The following is a 16,173-nucleotide window of genomic DNA, read 5'->3' as shown; positions in this document are numbered from 1 at the left end:
TGACAGTGCAGTAACCATGAAGGCTGTGTATTGAAAACGCTTTAAATTTTAACTCAACTGACTCCCAGAGGCGTACCCAAGTTTCTCCAAATTCTTCTGTCAGCGACTCTGAAAACTCCTAATTCGTACCTGAGTTATTCATTTGACATCGTCGACATTCTCATGCAAACCACGATGAGTGCCTCGTATCGAGGCACGTTAACGTAACCACGTTTATTTATATTTAAATTCAGATATTCATAAAAAATGCAAATACCCGTGACCATGTATATTCATAATATATAGCGGAAGACGCGTACCAACGCCGTTCCCGAAATGTTTAACATAATAATTGCCAATGATTTGGCAAATTATCGAGCCACGCTCCTCTTTTCGCATACTAGACACCCAAAAGGCAGGCTTCATTTTATGGCAATCGAAGCCAAATTAAAGCGTAAATTCTGTCAAATACCTACATGAATCTTAATAGATATGGTACGTAAAACCCCCCCATCTAGTTGAAGGCATACAAATGAACGTTTAGCAAACTCAACCCTTTTATTTTTGCAATGTCAAGTCACCGAACCAGCCATGGTGACGAACCATCCCAATATATTACCACATGTCATCTTTACCATTGCCTCCCCAGGGCGTTTATTCCGGCAGCCATAGTCTCGTTCCTTGTTCTGACAAAGCCGGCTACTTCTCCAGGATATTTAACAAATGAAGGCATACATAATATATGGTGGCGTCTTACAAATGTGGAGAGGCATAAATATTACATGATTTATGATCATGTGATGCAAACTATTTTCCGCACACCATTCATGATTGCTTTTTCGCTACTTCCATTTTTGCTGGTGCTGCTGGTCTTGCTGACTTCATTTTTTGTTTGTTTGATTTTCTTGAAAGGAACGTTTTCCGACGATTCTTATCTAAGCTGCCCCGAACGTATATCGTTCATTTTGGGGAAGCTATTTTACATCACCCAAGAAGAAAAATGTCATTCAATCTGGCACAAAATGTTTCATCAAGTATGAATAATTTGAAAGTAGAGTAAAAACTATGGCCAGACTAAGCTTTATCATATATTCAACAGAAAATTGATGAATTATTATCGTTCGTCCTAAACACAAACCGTTTCCTACAAGTAGTGAAACTTGATGCTAAATAATAACTTTTAAGAATCTATGCTCCACAAAAAAAAGTCTGCTTATAAATCAACATGTTAACGACTCCTTACAGTGTTGGAATACGAGGGAACCACCCCCATCGAGTTGAGATCGAGCGGCCAGCACTGAAATGGTACCTTTTGGATCATTTTCAATTTGTTTTCTCAGCAGGAGCCTGAGTCCGAAAATTAGTTTACCTACCTACCTCTCGCGCACGCCTGACACATGTAGATCGGAACATAAATTTACACGAGTGATTGGTTCAGCTGTTTCGACCTTCATCACTTTTCAGTTTCATGGAGCGTATAGGACGGCCAACCTTGATTAAATCGTGCTGTCGTTACTGAGTGATGTAAATTTTTGCTTGTAATGGTTAAGTTAGAGCATAAGTACGTTATCTGATTGTTAATACCTTTTCAATTGCTTCTTATCCAACGATTTTTTCTGTAAGACTATTGAAAGTTTAAAATTATGTATGCTGTTTAACTAGTTAGGATTAAGAAATTTCTTCCAGAGAGCCCCCCTTGAAATGCATACTGCATACTGCAATAATAAAAAATGTGATTTTCTGTACCATTTCTGGTAAAAACCAGATAATAGCTAAAAATATGTTGAAAATTTAAGTTTTTTTAATAGATATTTGGAGCATCAATATTAACTGAAATTTCAACGACAAATCGCTCATTTTTTAATCGGTTGTACTTTAAATTTACACGATGATGTAACATTCAAGCATCTTGAGTTGAAAATTTAACGTGATGCTGTAACACTAAATGAATTTGATTTTCTTTTACTATAATCTCCTGTTTACGCTACATTGAAATTTAAATATTGTTATGTGTATAGGCGATTCCTTTTCTCGTCAGTAGCAAATCAGCCTCAACTCTTTACTTCTTTTTTGAAAAAGAAAAAATAAACTTAAAATCACAAGTAAGGCCGGCAAATACCTTTAAACATTACTCACATTTTCAGTGCGCATCGTACCTTCGTGCTGTGCGTACACGAATTCTGTCTGCTCTTGGAAGTTTTTTGAAAACTACATTAAGCAATAAAACAGTACTTTTCAGTGCTACACAAACAGTATTTTTCTGTGCTAAATATATGGCAGGATTTACAGAAAGAAATCAAGAAACGTTTTGCACAATTAAGAAACACAAATTTTGGAAATAAGATTTCTCAATAGGGTCCTAAGGCACTGTCCCAATTTTAGTATTGAACGTTAAAGTTTAGGCCAAAAACACATGTTTACTAAATTTTCTAATGATTTTCGTTGGTTTAAGTCCATGAAAACATTGTTAACGGTTTTCGAGATTTTGTCACACCCCTTGGTTTAAACTCAAATTTTGGGTATATTTTGTTTTTCGTGTCCCTTCCGAAATGTCAGATAGCAACAACCCCAGTGTTAAAAATAAAAGCCCTGTGGCATTTTTGCCCACAAAGTGAACGTCAAACATGATCAAAACTGTCAAGGTTCATATGTGGAATTATTTTTAAAATTAAAGTTTAAATGTTTAACGGCTATATATTTGAGATGGAAAAATTGCTAAAGTAGTTATTGAATAAAAACAAGGATTCATTAATCATTTTAGAACCCAATTGGACCCTGGACCTAAGCCCTTTATCTGAAAAACCTCAGAAGCCAATACCAGCATTGAAAGAGGTAAACAAATTATTACCAACTAATTGAAAAAAAGCTCAAAAACTTGCTATGCAGTTTGAAAGCGCGCACAATTTTAATTTAGGACTTACTAGTACAATTGTACTAGTACAAATCAAAAATTTAAAGAATCGTAAGCAAAAGGCACATAAAATATACAACAAATGTAAAAATGATGCAAATTTAATTAACTATTTGAATATTTGCGATCAATTAAATCTTGCCATTGATACCGCATTTGAAGAGTATAATGAACGAACTGAGCGTGAATTGAAATCATGTCCTAAAAATTTCTTTAATTACGTTAAAACAAAAACCAAATCTAACAACTTTCCATCTGAAATGCACCTTGATGATGAAATTGGTGTGAACCCGGAAGAAAGCTGCAATCTGTTTGCAACATTTTTTCAAGACGTTTACACTACTTATTCGGAAAATAATCGAGATCGTGAATATTTCTCATTTCTTCCGGAAATCCCAAATGACATTTGCGTCAATCAAATCAAAGTACATGATATTGTAGATGCACTAAAAAGTCTAGATGTCTCCAAAGGTGCTGGACCTGACGGGATTCCACCTGTATTTTTGAAAATGTTATCAATCGAACTTGCATCTCCGCTATTTTGGCTCTACAATATGTCTCTGCAATCAGGTAGTTTCCCTGAAACATGGAAAAGCTCATTTTTAGTGCCGATCTTTAAAAGTGGCAAAAAATCTGACATACGTAATTATCGTGGGATAGCCATTATCTCTTGTATTCCAAAGATTTTCGAGGCAATAATAAATAAAATTTTATTCGATATGGTTAAAAACAGAATAACTCATACTCAGCATGGTTTTTTTAAGGAACGCTCAACATGCACAAACTTGCTGGAGTTCATTCATTATTCTTTGACAGCCATGGATAATGGTAATCACGTGGAAGCTCTCTATACAGATTTCAGCAAAGCTTTCGACCGCATTGACATACCAATGTTGCTTTTTAAGTTAGAAAAAATAGGATTTCAACCGGACCTTCTTAAATGGGTAGAGTCTTATCTTACTAATCGTCAACAAATAGTTAGATACAAAGGAGTAAAATCTATTCCAATTAAAGTTACATCGGGAGTTCCTCAAGGGTCTCATTTAAGGCCATTATTCTTTATTTTACACGTTAACGACATTTCCTTCATTCTGAAAAAAGTGAAAGCTCTCATATATGCTGATGACATGAAACTTTTTCTTGAAATAGTAAGCGATGAAGATATACATACTTTAAAAAATGAAATTGATATGTTTTACAAATGGTGCAATAAAAGCCTTCTTCAATTGAACGTGAAAAAATGTAATTCAATATCCTTTAGCAGAAAGCGTAGTATACCTAACACAACAGTCTACCTAGGGAATCAACTAGTAGAAAAATGCGTAAGAATAAGAGATTTAGGAGTGATTTTAGATTCCAAAGTTACTTTTATAGATCACTATAATACAATTATCAACAAGGCAAACAAGATGTTAGCATTTATAAAACGATTTAGCTATAATTTTCACGATCCATACACTAAAAAACATTATACATAACCTATGTGCGTTCAATTTTAGAATACTGTAGCATAGTTTGGTCACCATTTTCATCAACCCATGAAAATGGTATAGAATCAGTTCAAAAACAATTTCTGTTGTTCGCACTTCGAAAATTAGGTTGGACAAGGTTACCTCTACCATCTTATGAAGCACGATGCATGCTCATTAATATTCAAACATTGAAGAAACGTCGCGAATTTGCAAAGGTCTCGTTCGTAAACGATATAGTTTCGCATCGTATTGACTCGATGACACTTTTATCAAAATTAAATTTTTATGCTCCTTCAAGACAACTGGGAAGTCGTAGTATTTTTTATACAAACTATCACCGCACAAATTATGCCAAATTTGAGCCTTTAAATCAAATAATGTCTGTTTACAATAAACATTGTGAAACCATTGACTTTACTATGACGAAATTGGAACTAAAACAAAAATTTATGTCATATCAAAATTCGAACTAGATTAAGAAAATAACGTTTTCAAACTATATAATATTAAGTGTAAAATTGTAACAAAATGGTCTACTTCTGATTGACGACATGAAATAAATAAATAAATAAATAAATAAATAACTAGTACAATTGAAAATGAAGTTACTCAGGACTTCAAAAATATTCTCAATCAAGTACAGCGAAGCCTTATTCGTTACGCCCTCAAATCGCTTCCATGGAATGATCCGCAAAATCTTCCTCATTATGAGAGCCGCTGCAAACTGATCGATCTCGAAACATTTTCACAAAGACGAACTAAGCTGAAACAAATGTTCGTAGTTGACCTCATAACCGGAAACATTGACTGCTCTGCCCTTTTCAACGATGTAATGTTCTTTGCACCGAGCCGAAATTTACGTGGAAGATGTCTCTTAACGACGGGTGCACAACGCACCAGTTACGGTCAAAACAGTCCCTTCACTAGCTGCATCCAGTATTAAACGATCAATTTGAATTTAACGTTTCCAAGACGATTTTTAAACGTGGAATTAGGAATATTAGATAATAAGAAAAGTCTGTGGGATATTAAAGGAATCCAAGATCAAATAAATAAAATAAAAGAACGTTTTCGAAAATTCCTGGGAGACTGATTTGGAATAAGTTAGTCCTATTATTAAAAAAAAATTAAATTAAATTAATTTCCTCCATCAGTAAACATTTTAAAAAGGTCATTTCGAACAGTATGAATGCCCACATCAACTAAAATTCATTCTTTGCCAATTTGAACAGTTCGGATTCCGCCATGGACATTCGACCACTCATAAACTTCTACGTGTAACAAATTTGATTCGCTTCATTCGCATCCAACAAATCTGAAGGCTATTCTACTGGTCTTGCTCTTCTAGACATAGAAAAAGCATTCAACAGTGTTTGGCATGAAGGTTTGATCGTAAAATTAAAAAAACTTTAATTTCCCAACATACATTGTTAGAACAATTTCAAGTTATCTATTCAAATCGTACACTTCAGGTTAATTATCAGAACTCCAGGTCTGAAAGACTTCCTGTAAGAGCTGGTTTTCCTCAAGGCAGCATTTTGGGACCAATATTATACAATATTTTCACATCTGACTTACCTGAGTTACCTCAGGGATGTCAGAAATCTTTGTTTGCTGATGACACAGGCCTCTCCGCCGCAGGACGAAGCCTGCGTGTCATCTGTAGTCGATTGCAAACAAAGTTTGGATATTTTTTCTTCATACTTGCAACAATGGAAGATTTCTCCTAATGCTTCCAAAACTCAACTAATAATATTCCCACATAAACCAAAAGCTCTTTATTTGAAACCTTCAAGTAGACATGTTGTCACGATGAGAGGGGTCACGCAATTGGTCAGGTGAAGTTAAGTATCTAGGGCTCATGCTAGATAAGAATTCAACTTTCAAATATCACATTGAGGGCATTCATGCCAAATGTAACAAATATGTAAAATGTCTCTAAACCCTTATTAATAGAAAATCAAAACTTCGTCTTAAGAACAAGCTTTTGATCTTCAAACATATTTTCAGGCCAGCCATGTTGTATGCTGTACCAATATGGACTAGCTGTTGTAAAGCCAGGAAGAAAGCTCTGCAGAGAATTCAAAATAAAATTTTGAAAATGATTCTGAAGCGTCCTCCCTTGTATAGTACTAACGAGTTACATAGAATAACCAATGTTGAAACATTGGATTAAATTTCAAATAAAGTAATAAATAATTTCAGGCAAAAATCGATAAAATCTTCTATTGCCACGAATCTTCTAATTTAGATATTTAGGTTAAGTTGAGTTAAGTAAATTGAAAACGTGTTTTTTTCTCTTATAAGCAGGTGAAATCAACTCATCTGTAAAAAATCTGAACTGCTACGGCAAATGAAATGTAATATGTTGTTAACAAAATGTTAATAAAATCTAAAATTTGTTTTACCAAATTAGGATGATAGTGTTGTCTAATAACACAGTGTACCTAGATTTAAGAAATTAATGTAATGTTTGGAATGATACTTATAAAGAAATTAAAAAAAAAACCCTCACTGCTCAGCGAACTTTAAACGAATTCATATGATTTTTTGTCAGTATACTGGTCCACATTTATAGTTTCTAGAAGTGGCCAGAGGAACACTAGAATAATTCCTTTATTCCTTTGGTCGTAGTAATTTTGGTGGGTAACTGGATCAAGTTGGGTAAAAAACGGTTATTTTTTGGACATGCCAAGTAAACTTCATTTATTTGCAAGGACATCCATTAAATTTGCATAATACATTATGATTGTATATTCAACACTATAAATAAAGAGTTTTGGACCGTTTAGAATAGACCGTATGTGGCCACTCGGACCTAATGCCCGGAAGAACCGGCGATATATTCGTTTGATACTGAACAGTTTCAATTCTTTTTTTTTTTTTTTTAAGGCACTCTGTGCTCGTGGCCACTACTGTGCCGGAATCAGTTGATCTGTAGCTTCTTAACCGATACAGATCTATTTAGAACTTATCTATTTATTTACATCTGCACTCTCTCCTACTCTTTTACTCTCACACCGAGCAGGTAGGAGAGAGCTTCTGCTGCCAGTGAGGCTAGCTGCCTGCGAAGAGGGTCAGTTTGTCTCAGTCACCATCTGATACTGACGGAGGATGGATGTGCTTCCCAAAGCACGGTCCTCCGTGAGGCGTCTTCTGGTGGCTGGACGGGTTTTTTTGTGGAGGGGCTGGGAATCAAACCCATGACCTTCCGCTTATGAAGCGAAAGCGTAACCTCAAGGCTACAGACCCCCCTTAGTTTCAATTCTTGAAAAGTAGAGATCGAACATAATAGTTCACTACAACGCGTTCCCATAAGCTTAGCACAGATGTTTACATACAAATTGTCCATTTTATCGTAAATTTGAGGTGTCCCGGGACCCGAAAATGGACATTTGTAGGATCAACCAAATGCAGGAAACATGGTTATCCAAACCAATCGTTTCTCAAAAAATTTACACTGATGCAATTTTTTTTTAAATTCTCTGATATAGTGGCTACATTATAGCCGGTTCCGGAAATTATCTGTGGCTTGAAATTTGTGTACCTCCAGGAACACAAACGCACAGCATCCTCTCCACCTGACCTAACCCAGTGACCCACCAGAATAACTCCGGCCACATTCCCGAGATCCTCTGGTCACTTTTCGTAACTAGATATGTATACTACAAAAAATGATTGAAATCCGTTATGTATTCCCTGAGCGGTGAGAAACTTAGTTTTTCTATGAATTTCTTTATTAGTATTATTCTAAACATTACATTCATTTCTTATATCTAGGTGTTCTGTATTATCAGACAACACTATCATCCTAAATTGGTAAAACAAATTTAAGAGGTGAGATTTTAAGTTGTTTTTCTTTCACTCAGGCCTATACGGATTAACATCTTCAAAATAGGAACTTGAGCCTTCTTAAGAATCTACATCAGGGCCGCGTTCAACCATGAGGAGGCTCGGTATAATATTATGCGTGTGGTAGATTGAACAACGAGAAAAATAATTTATAAAACTACTTTTTGTAAGGGTGCCTAAAATGTGGCTCAATCAAGAGCCCCCGTACATTGTTGATCCAAGTGTCCTCCAAAACTTAAAATGCTCATTTTCATTTTGGAATATAACAAACTTTTAATTTCTCACTAGCTATGTTGAATTTTTAATGCAATGGAGAATTTGAATTCTTAAGACTCCCTCGCTAAGGTACTGTTTAAAAAGATTTGGCTAAATTAATGTTTTGGCGTTGAAGTCGGCCAAAACTGTTACTTTTTAGTCACAAAATGATGTATCATGGACCTCGAAAAGATTTTCTGTTCCTCATATTTGGCATTTTTGATTATTAACGTTCAACGCTCCGTCATCGTAATCATCGTCATCATCGAAACTTCAAAAGCAGTTTTTCTGTTCAAATGTAAACATTTTTCGGCGAAAATGTGTTCATCGTGTTTCGGTTGGAGAATGGAATACAGTGAACACATTTTCCTGTAAATTTTCTTGATTTTGAACAAAAAAACTGCTTTTGAAAATTCCGAAATCAATGACGGATCCTGCCCCCTTAAGGCTCAAGAATCCATCATTCAATCATCAACAATCATCACGAGTGAAAAACCAGTTTTTTCGACCAAATTCAAAGAAATACTTAGGGAAATCTATCATTGATTTACAAATAGGAAGTACAATTCAATGATAGATTTTAATGAACATTGATTCAAATATGAGCGAAAAAATTGGAATTGAAAATTCGTAAAACGATGATGGTTATTTTTCTCTTAACTCTGTCAGAGTGTGCCTGTTGACTACGCTATTTTCAAGGATATGAACGTTAAGTTAACACAACTGAAAGACTATTTTCAATGTAAAGCGTCACTATTTTGGCGTATTATTTTCGTTAATGTTATGTAAATATTAATAATCTGAAACACTAATATGGTTCTAATGGAAACCATTTCCCCATTATGTGAACCTTTTTACATTTAGTGATGCTTTTTTTTATACACTTTTCATATGTATAGATATATGAAAATATATTTTGTGTTTAGTATCAAAAGTATACAATCACAGGAAAAATTCGTTTGTCTTACAAATCCTATGCAAGCCCAAGAAGGTTCTCTTTCATATAGGTGCAGTAAAACTCTTTTGCTTATCTAACACGCTTTCAAGTTTGGATAAGTTATCATCAGTTCATACCTCTTCCAAAGAAGATTCTCAACACCGTCAAGTATTACTGTTTCATACTTAGTGTCTGAATAATTTTGACATACATCTTTGGGCCGTTTCAAACTATATTGGGAACTGAATCAATTCAATAAATATCCAATCAACAATTCAAACGTCTTTAGTTCTTGTTTGAAGATTTACTCATATTATGAAATTTTTTTGACTCGTCAAAACATAACAAACTACGTCTTCTCATGCAGGAAAATCACCAAGAAACAAAGTTTAAAAACGGATTACATGAACACTTATTTAGAAAATATTAGCTGATATGATATATCAACTTTTATATGGAGCGTTAGTATCTTGATCAATGGGATGTTTTCTAAAGAAGTCGACCACTACGGTTAATATCAAACTCGTTTCACAAACGTGTCCAGACCATTTTTGAACCCCCATTCCCATATCCTCTAAACAAGTAAAAATGCTTTTCAACTAAGTGAGGGAACAATTTATTCATAAATTTATGATAAATAATTGCGAAACTTCACATAATGTCTGTTTTTTTTTTTTTAAACAGAAAGACATCGAAAACAAGTGTTTTACTCATTTATTTTATACATCATTTTTTTTGTGAATTTTCACTTAAATCTCAAAACTGAAAGTTTGATTAAAATTGCCGGAAAAAAATGTGAAATGTAGAAACAAAAAATAAAATATCAAAAATGGTTTAACCAGAAACTGTTTTATCTTACAAGTTAGAAACAGGCATGCTACCATTAAATTGGTTTTCACAAATGATTAGTATTTTGAACAACCTGAATCAAAACGATATCATGCCTGCTTGAGCGGCAATCAAATGGTTTCGCAAAAATAGTGAAAATATTGAACACTGAATTATTTGTTGCTTTTTTGCGTGAGTCTGTAAATAAAAATTTGATCTCAGGTTAGGTATTTATTCTTAATGAGAACTCATCAATATATTTAGAAATCGCTAATCACATTTTTTACATACTTCGCCATCGTCTCCTGATAAACCAGCTAGCTCATGCAAGACCATTTACATGTCAGTGTCTAACTCATATAATTTTTTTATTACTGCTGAGAGTTTTTTAGACTAATCAGCTCATATCAACATAACAGACACATCAATTTTCCGTGGTCGTATTCTAATCATTGAAAAATATTACTGGAATGTATTGCTAATTGCTTCATCTAATGGAGCAAAGAATCAAATCCCAATCAAGCGTCTTCTTAAACCTATAATGATTATTATACTTATAACATACCAGATTTATGAAATAGAAAAAAGTAGTATTTATATGGAGCACATCCTCACATGCTTGTTTAATGATCGTAAACATTCCGAATTCATATGTAGAATTGATGCCAATATTCTTCTGAAATGGTGCACATTTCCATGAAGTCATCCTGTGCTAATAAATGCTGATTTGACAATTTCAATGCTTGAATAATTTAATTAAAAAAGATATTGATATTTTGCTTATTATTTACTTTTTGTGGTTAAAAATGCAAAATTTTCAAACTTTGTCAAAAAAAATAATTCAAGGGTGCTGCAAATCATTTGAAAAGGGGCTTTTTCTACACTTTTCTTGCACTACAGGACCATATGGGCGCGTCACTGATCCATCCAAAAAAATATTTTGACAAACGGTGTAATTATGAGTCAAAACGCAGCTGTCAAAATATTACAAATCGTTCGTAAATGGTTACCGAAGGATTTGTGAAATTAATTACCGGAAGCATTGTTCATATCTGCATGCACTCAGAATTGGGTAGGATGTTAAAATACAAAATAATTATGGCAATTCATTCTGATAATAAAATAACCTAATTTATTCCGAGATCGTTTGTTTATTCGGTTTAACATGTCTAATTTTTTATCAATATAATTTCACTGTTAGCCAACTGAAAAGAACTAATTTCACTGTAAGTCAACCTTAAAGCAATCTGCAAATTCATCGCCATAATCATTCCCGTTATGAAAAGTCCTGCGGGACTTTTGCAGTTATTAACCCCTTCTAGTGAACAACACTGGTGCCGATTCCGTATTGAATGGATTCAGTCTAGAAAAATAACAATTTAGATAATTCTGCAGTAACACTTATTCGATTTATTTACCTCGAACGATGCCCGACAGTGCAATTTTCTTTCTCACAGTTCTTGCTTGCACAAGTAAACATGGCGGTCTGAAAATCTCAAATTACCATTTGTTTGGTAAAGCACTGTAGCACTAGGTACCGAAGTACGCTAAACTTTCGCTGGCTACGGTGTATCTAAAAGATTTACAAGTTTTTCGGTTAATGAAAAGACGACTTCGGTGAAAACAAACTAATATCTACCGAAAAGCTTAACATTACATATAACTTGCAATTGTATTAGATGGACAAATTGATGTGAAGATTTGCGAAAAAGTTACACGTCTTCTCAGTGAGAATCGAACTCACGACTCCCCGATCTCTAGTTGGGGCGCGTTACCACTACGCCATGAGAGGACTCATGAACGCAGAAGTTAACCTGAATTCGATTTCAGCTCAATAATCAAGTGGTCCTTTTTCGCAAAGTGCACCTCTTTCGGAAGAATTAGATGCCCATCCAAACACAATAAGGAAGCCCATACAATAGAAACCTCAGCCAGCGCAGTTGCTGGCTAGTGTAGTGTGCTATTCCTATACCTAAAAAACAATGCGCTCTCGGGCTAGGCATTGGATATAAATAGAAAGCGTTGTGTCCTCTCATGGCGTAGTGGTAACGCGCCCCAACTAGAGATCGGGGAGTCGTGAGTTCGATTCTCACTGAGAAGACGTGTAACTTTTTCGCAAATCTTCACATCAATTTGTCCATCTAATACAATTGCAAATTATATGTAATGTTTAGCTTTTTGGTAGTTGTTAAACTTCCACTCGGCTGGTTGGCCGTAAACCACGATTCAAAATTAAAAACAAGTAAACTAATATCCTTTGAATTTTCCCAATCGTGTACGGTTTTCGGTAAAACTTGTTTGGAATACCGAAAAATCAGTTGAATATTTTTTTACAATTCGTTTTCGGTAACAAAATTTACCGAACAACGAAATAATATCTAAGTGTGTAAAGAATGCACTATGAGCCAAACTTGATTCGATGCACATTTATTCGAACACAATTTAAGAAATGGATCTAATAACAAATCCATATCGCTGTTGTATATTGCCTGTTTTCGACGTTTTTCCCTTTCGACATTTTATATCTCTCGATGTTTTGGGATTCAACGACTTGGCATCCGACGTTTTGTCTTTCAGCATTTTGTCCCTCAACCGCAGGATATGTTGGCTGATGATGAATTTTTCATGCTAAAATTATGATTGTTTTGAAAAATTAACGTATTAGTTTATGAAGAGTTTCTAATAAATCAATAATTTATTTTAAAACAATACTTTTTAATGTCAATTAATCAGTACTTTAGTGGTGTTACATACATTTGTTTTTATTAACAACCACCAATCCCAGTGACAAAATGGACACATTCTTTCTTTAAAAAGTACATTGACACGGTATTAACGACAACATCAAAGAACGGGCATATATTCTACAGACCATTTGTCACCCACGAAGAACGGTGACACATGGCACGGCAGAATGGCGACAGCCGCAGTCGTAAGTAGTGAAGCGATCCCTTGGGGAAACGCGATGCGACAGGCGTTCGATATGGATCGCATGTAGACCACAAATGCGACGCAAACGGAAAGAAATGCTTCGAACTGGTTTTACATTTGTCAGAGTGAGTATAAATTTAGCGTATTATGTGACAACAGTGGGGCTCATATGGAGCACCTTTCCGACCGGCAGACGGATGCAAAGTCTGTCAAATCACAGACCAACGTGACTGCAATCGTCGGTAATGTTTTGGGCTATGAATTTCAACATTTATGTCACGACACCTAGTTTGACTTCAGCACAAGGAAGCGTTTTCCAAACATGCAGCCGAAAAAACACACTGAGCAACATAATATGTCGATGAGAACTGTACCGAACCAAGAACTAGTGAAAAAACAATCCCACAAAACCCATCAACTAACAGGACTGACAGTAAGCTAAAATTAAGTAAATATCACGACAAAAATATTTTTTTGCAATATTTTTTGTTGTGAAACAGTTGCAGTTGTGACAGATTATCGAAAGGTGTTTGTCGTTGAGCATTTGAGCACATTGTTCTAAGGAGTATGAGCTCGATTCTCGCCTAAGTCTTTATAACTATTTGTTAAGAAAATTTCATCAAGAGAATCATTTCATTTTAAAATTCATTCTTCAAACTATAATTAAGAAATTCGCAGAAGAGAGAAAGTTAAATCGACGGATAGCAGAAGGGATATCCATGAGTTTGTTTGCTATTATTTAGCTTAATATGGGATTATAGCCCTGCAAACATGTTCTAAAATCCCATAAAAAATTAGCGCAAAAGGGATTTGTTTTCAGCAATATACTGCATTAAGGTTTGAAGAATGAGTTTTTAATATGGGTTGATAAGCTTCTACTTACATTACAGTACTAGCGATTTTGGAACATTTCTCAAAATTTCTCCATAGTAATTTCCATATAAACCTACATTGTCTTTGGGCCACCTTTAAATCACCATCTAGAAATCTGGAAATTTCACAGAACACTATTTTTATGGTAAGGATGGTATGGAGCACATAGGAGATAGGATTTTCAAACATTTTTTACAATTTGAATCGCTCTACTTTTCATACCTCCATATTGAAGGGGCCATCGAGTTAGGGATGTATCGAATTATAGAACACAAAACCGATGGGCCTTCTTTAGCCGAGTGGTTAGAGTCCGCAGCTACAAGGTAAAGCCATGCTGAAAGGGTGTATCTGGGTTAAATTCCCGGTCGGTCCAGGATCTTTTTGTAATGGAAATTTCCTGACTTCCCTGGGCATTGACTATCATCGTGCTTGCCACAAAATATACGAATGCGAAAATGACAACTTTGGCAAAGAAAGCTCTCAGCTAATAAATGTGCAAGTACTCATTGAACATTAAGCTGAGAAGCAGACTCTGTCCCACTGAGGAAGTAATTCCAAGAAGATGAACAAGAAGAGGGGCTCAATTGGGACAGTTTCTAAACCGGCTGTATTGGTATCTTGCGACAGTTTAAAATACATATTTTTTCATATAGAAGACATCTGACATAGTGCCAGTAGCAGAGTAAAGGACGATACCACACCCAGATCTTCTTCTTACTGCTGGCGTTTGAGACAAAGCTAATTTCTGAGTTTAGTTTTCCAAACCATGATTTTCAAAATAAAATTCTAAAATAAGTGTTCGAAATTTCGAGGAAATGAACTTTTGGATTTTGTCAAATTTCATAACACGAAAAGCTTTTTGATTACTATTAGGGGTATTCACTTAAAGCTGCGTAACTAAGGTTCTGCGTAGAATTGGCAAAAGAAATATTTGGAATGAAATACAGCCGACTCTCCACATCTCAATGTTCTACATCTCGATATCTCTCCCTACCCGACCAGAAGGAAGAAACAAGATTATAACAGATTGTGTTCCCCTGATATGATTTTTAAATATCACCAGTTGTTATAAAACATGTACCGTTAGTAGTTAAAATAACAAAAATTCTAACAAAACATGCATCAAATTTAACTAAAATGTAACAAACCCTGTTACAATTTTATCAAAATTCTAACAGAATGTGTTTCAAGGATGTTACAAAATAACAAAATTATTGCAAACTATGTTACTGTTAATGACATCGGATGTTATTTGCAACAAACTTTTAAATGCGATGTCAAAAATAAAACAAATGTTGTTATAAATGTGTCACTAAAAATATAACAAGTTGAGAACAAAGCCATCTTGATAACAAAATTTTATCAACTTCTGTTATTTTTAACTGCTGCCGATAGGAATGTGTTATAATCTTGTTATGTGGTTCTGGTCGGGTATGTCGATGATTTCATAAGACCCTTCAGTCTGCATACATTTTCACTCTCCATATCTCGATATCCTCCTTATCTCGATATCTCCATATCTCGATGTGTATCTGTTGATTTTTCGTTCTCAATTTTCTCTCCGTATGTCGATGTGATCAATATCGAAGGTTACTAGACCAAAGTTTTGGGATTCAAAACAAATTAGGAGTGCAAAATGACGTTTGTTTGTGTATTACTTTCTTGGCAACGGAGTGGTTTTCAATCTAGTATTCATTAAAAATTGGTTCTTTGTCTCGATCTCTCCCTATCTCGATGGTCCCTTCGATATCGAGATGTGGAGAGGCGACTGTAATCCCTTTCTTGATTGTGATCGTTGACAAATGACGAATCTAGTTACCCAGCCAATAACGTTTCAAGAATTTGTTGTCTTTTGAACTCAGTTCATATTTTATAAGATTTTGTGAATTTTCGTTCGCGGTACCCATAAACTTTGGCAATTCCTTCATGTAGCGCACTTAAAATGAAAGCTGAAGGAATACCAGGCTATTGCGCGTGCCTGAGAAGGATCGGGACTTTCAACTGTTCAAGATGAACATCTTCGCACCAGACCAGATCGTGGCCAAGTGCCGTTTCTGGTACTTCTTTCGGCAGCTGCGTAAGTTCAAGAAGACCACCGGTGAAATCGTTTCGGCTAAGCGCATCCAGCAGAAGAC

This window comes from Aedes aegypti, chromosome 3 (assembly GCF_002204515.2).
Source record: "Aedes aegypti strain LVP_AGWG chromosome 3, AaegL5.0 Primary Assembly, whole genome shotgun sequence".
NCBI classification, from domain to species: Eukaryota; Metazoa; Arthropoda; class Insecta; order Diptera; family Culicidae; genus Aedes; species Aedes aegypti.
Note: the sequence above shows the minus strand (reverse complement) of the source record.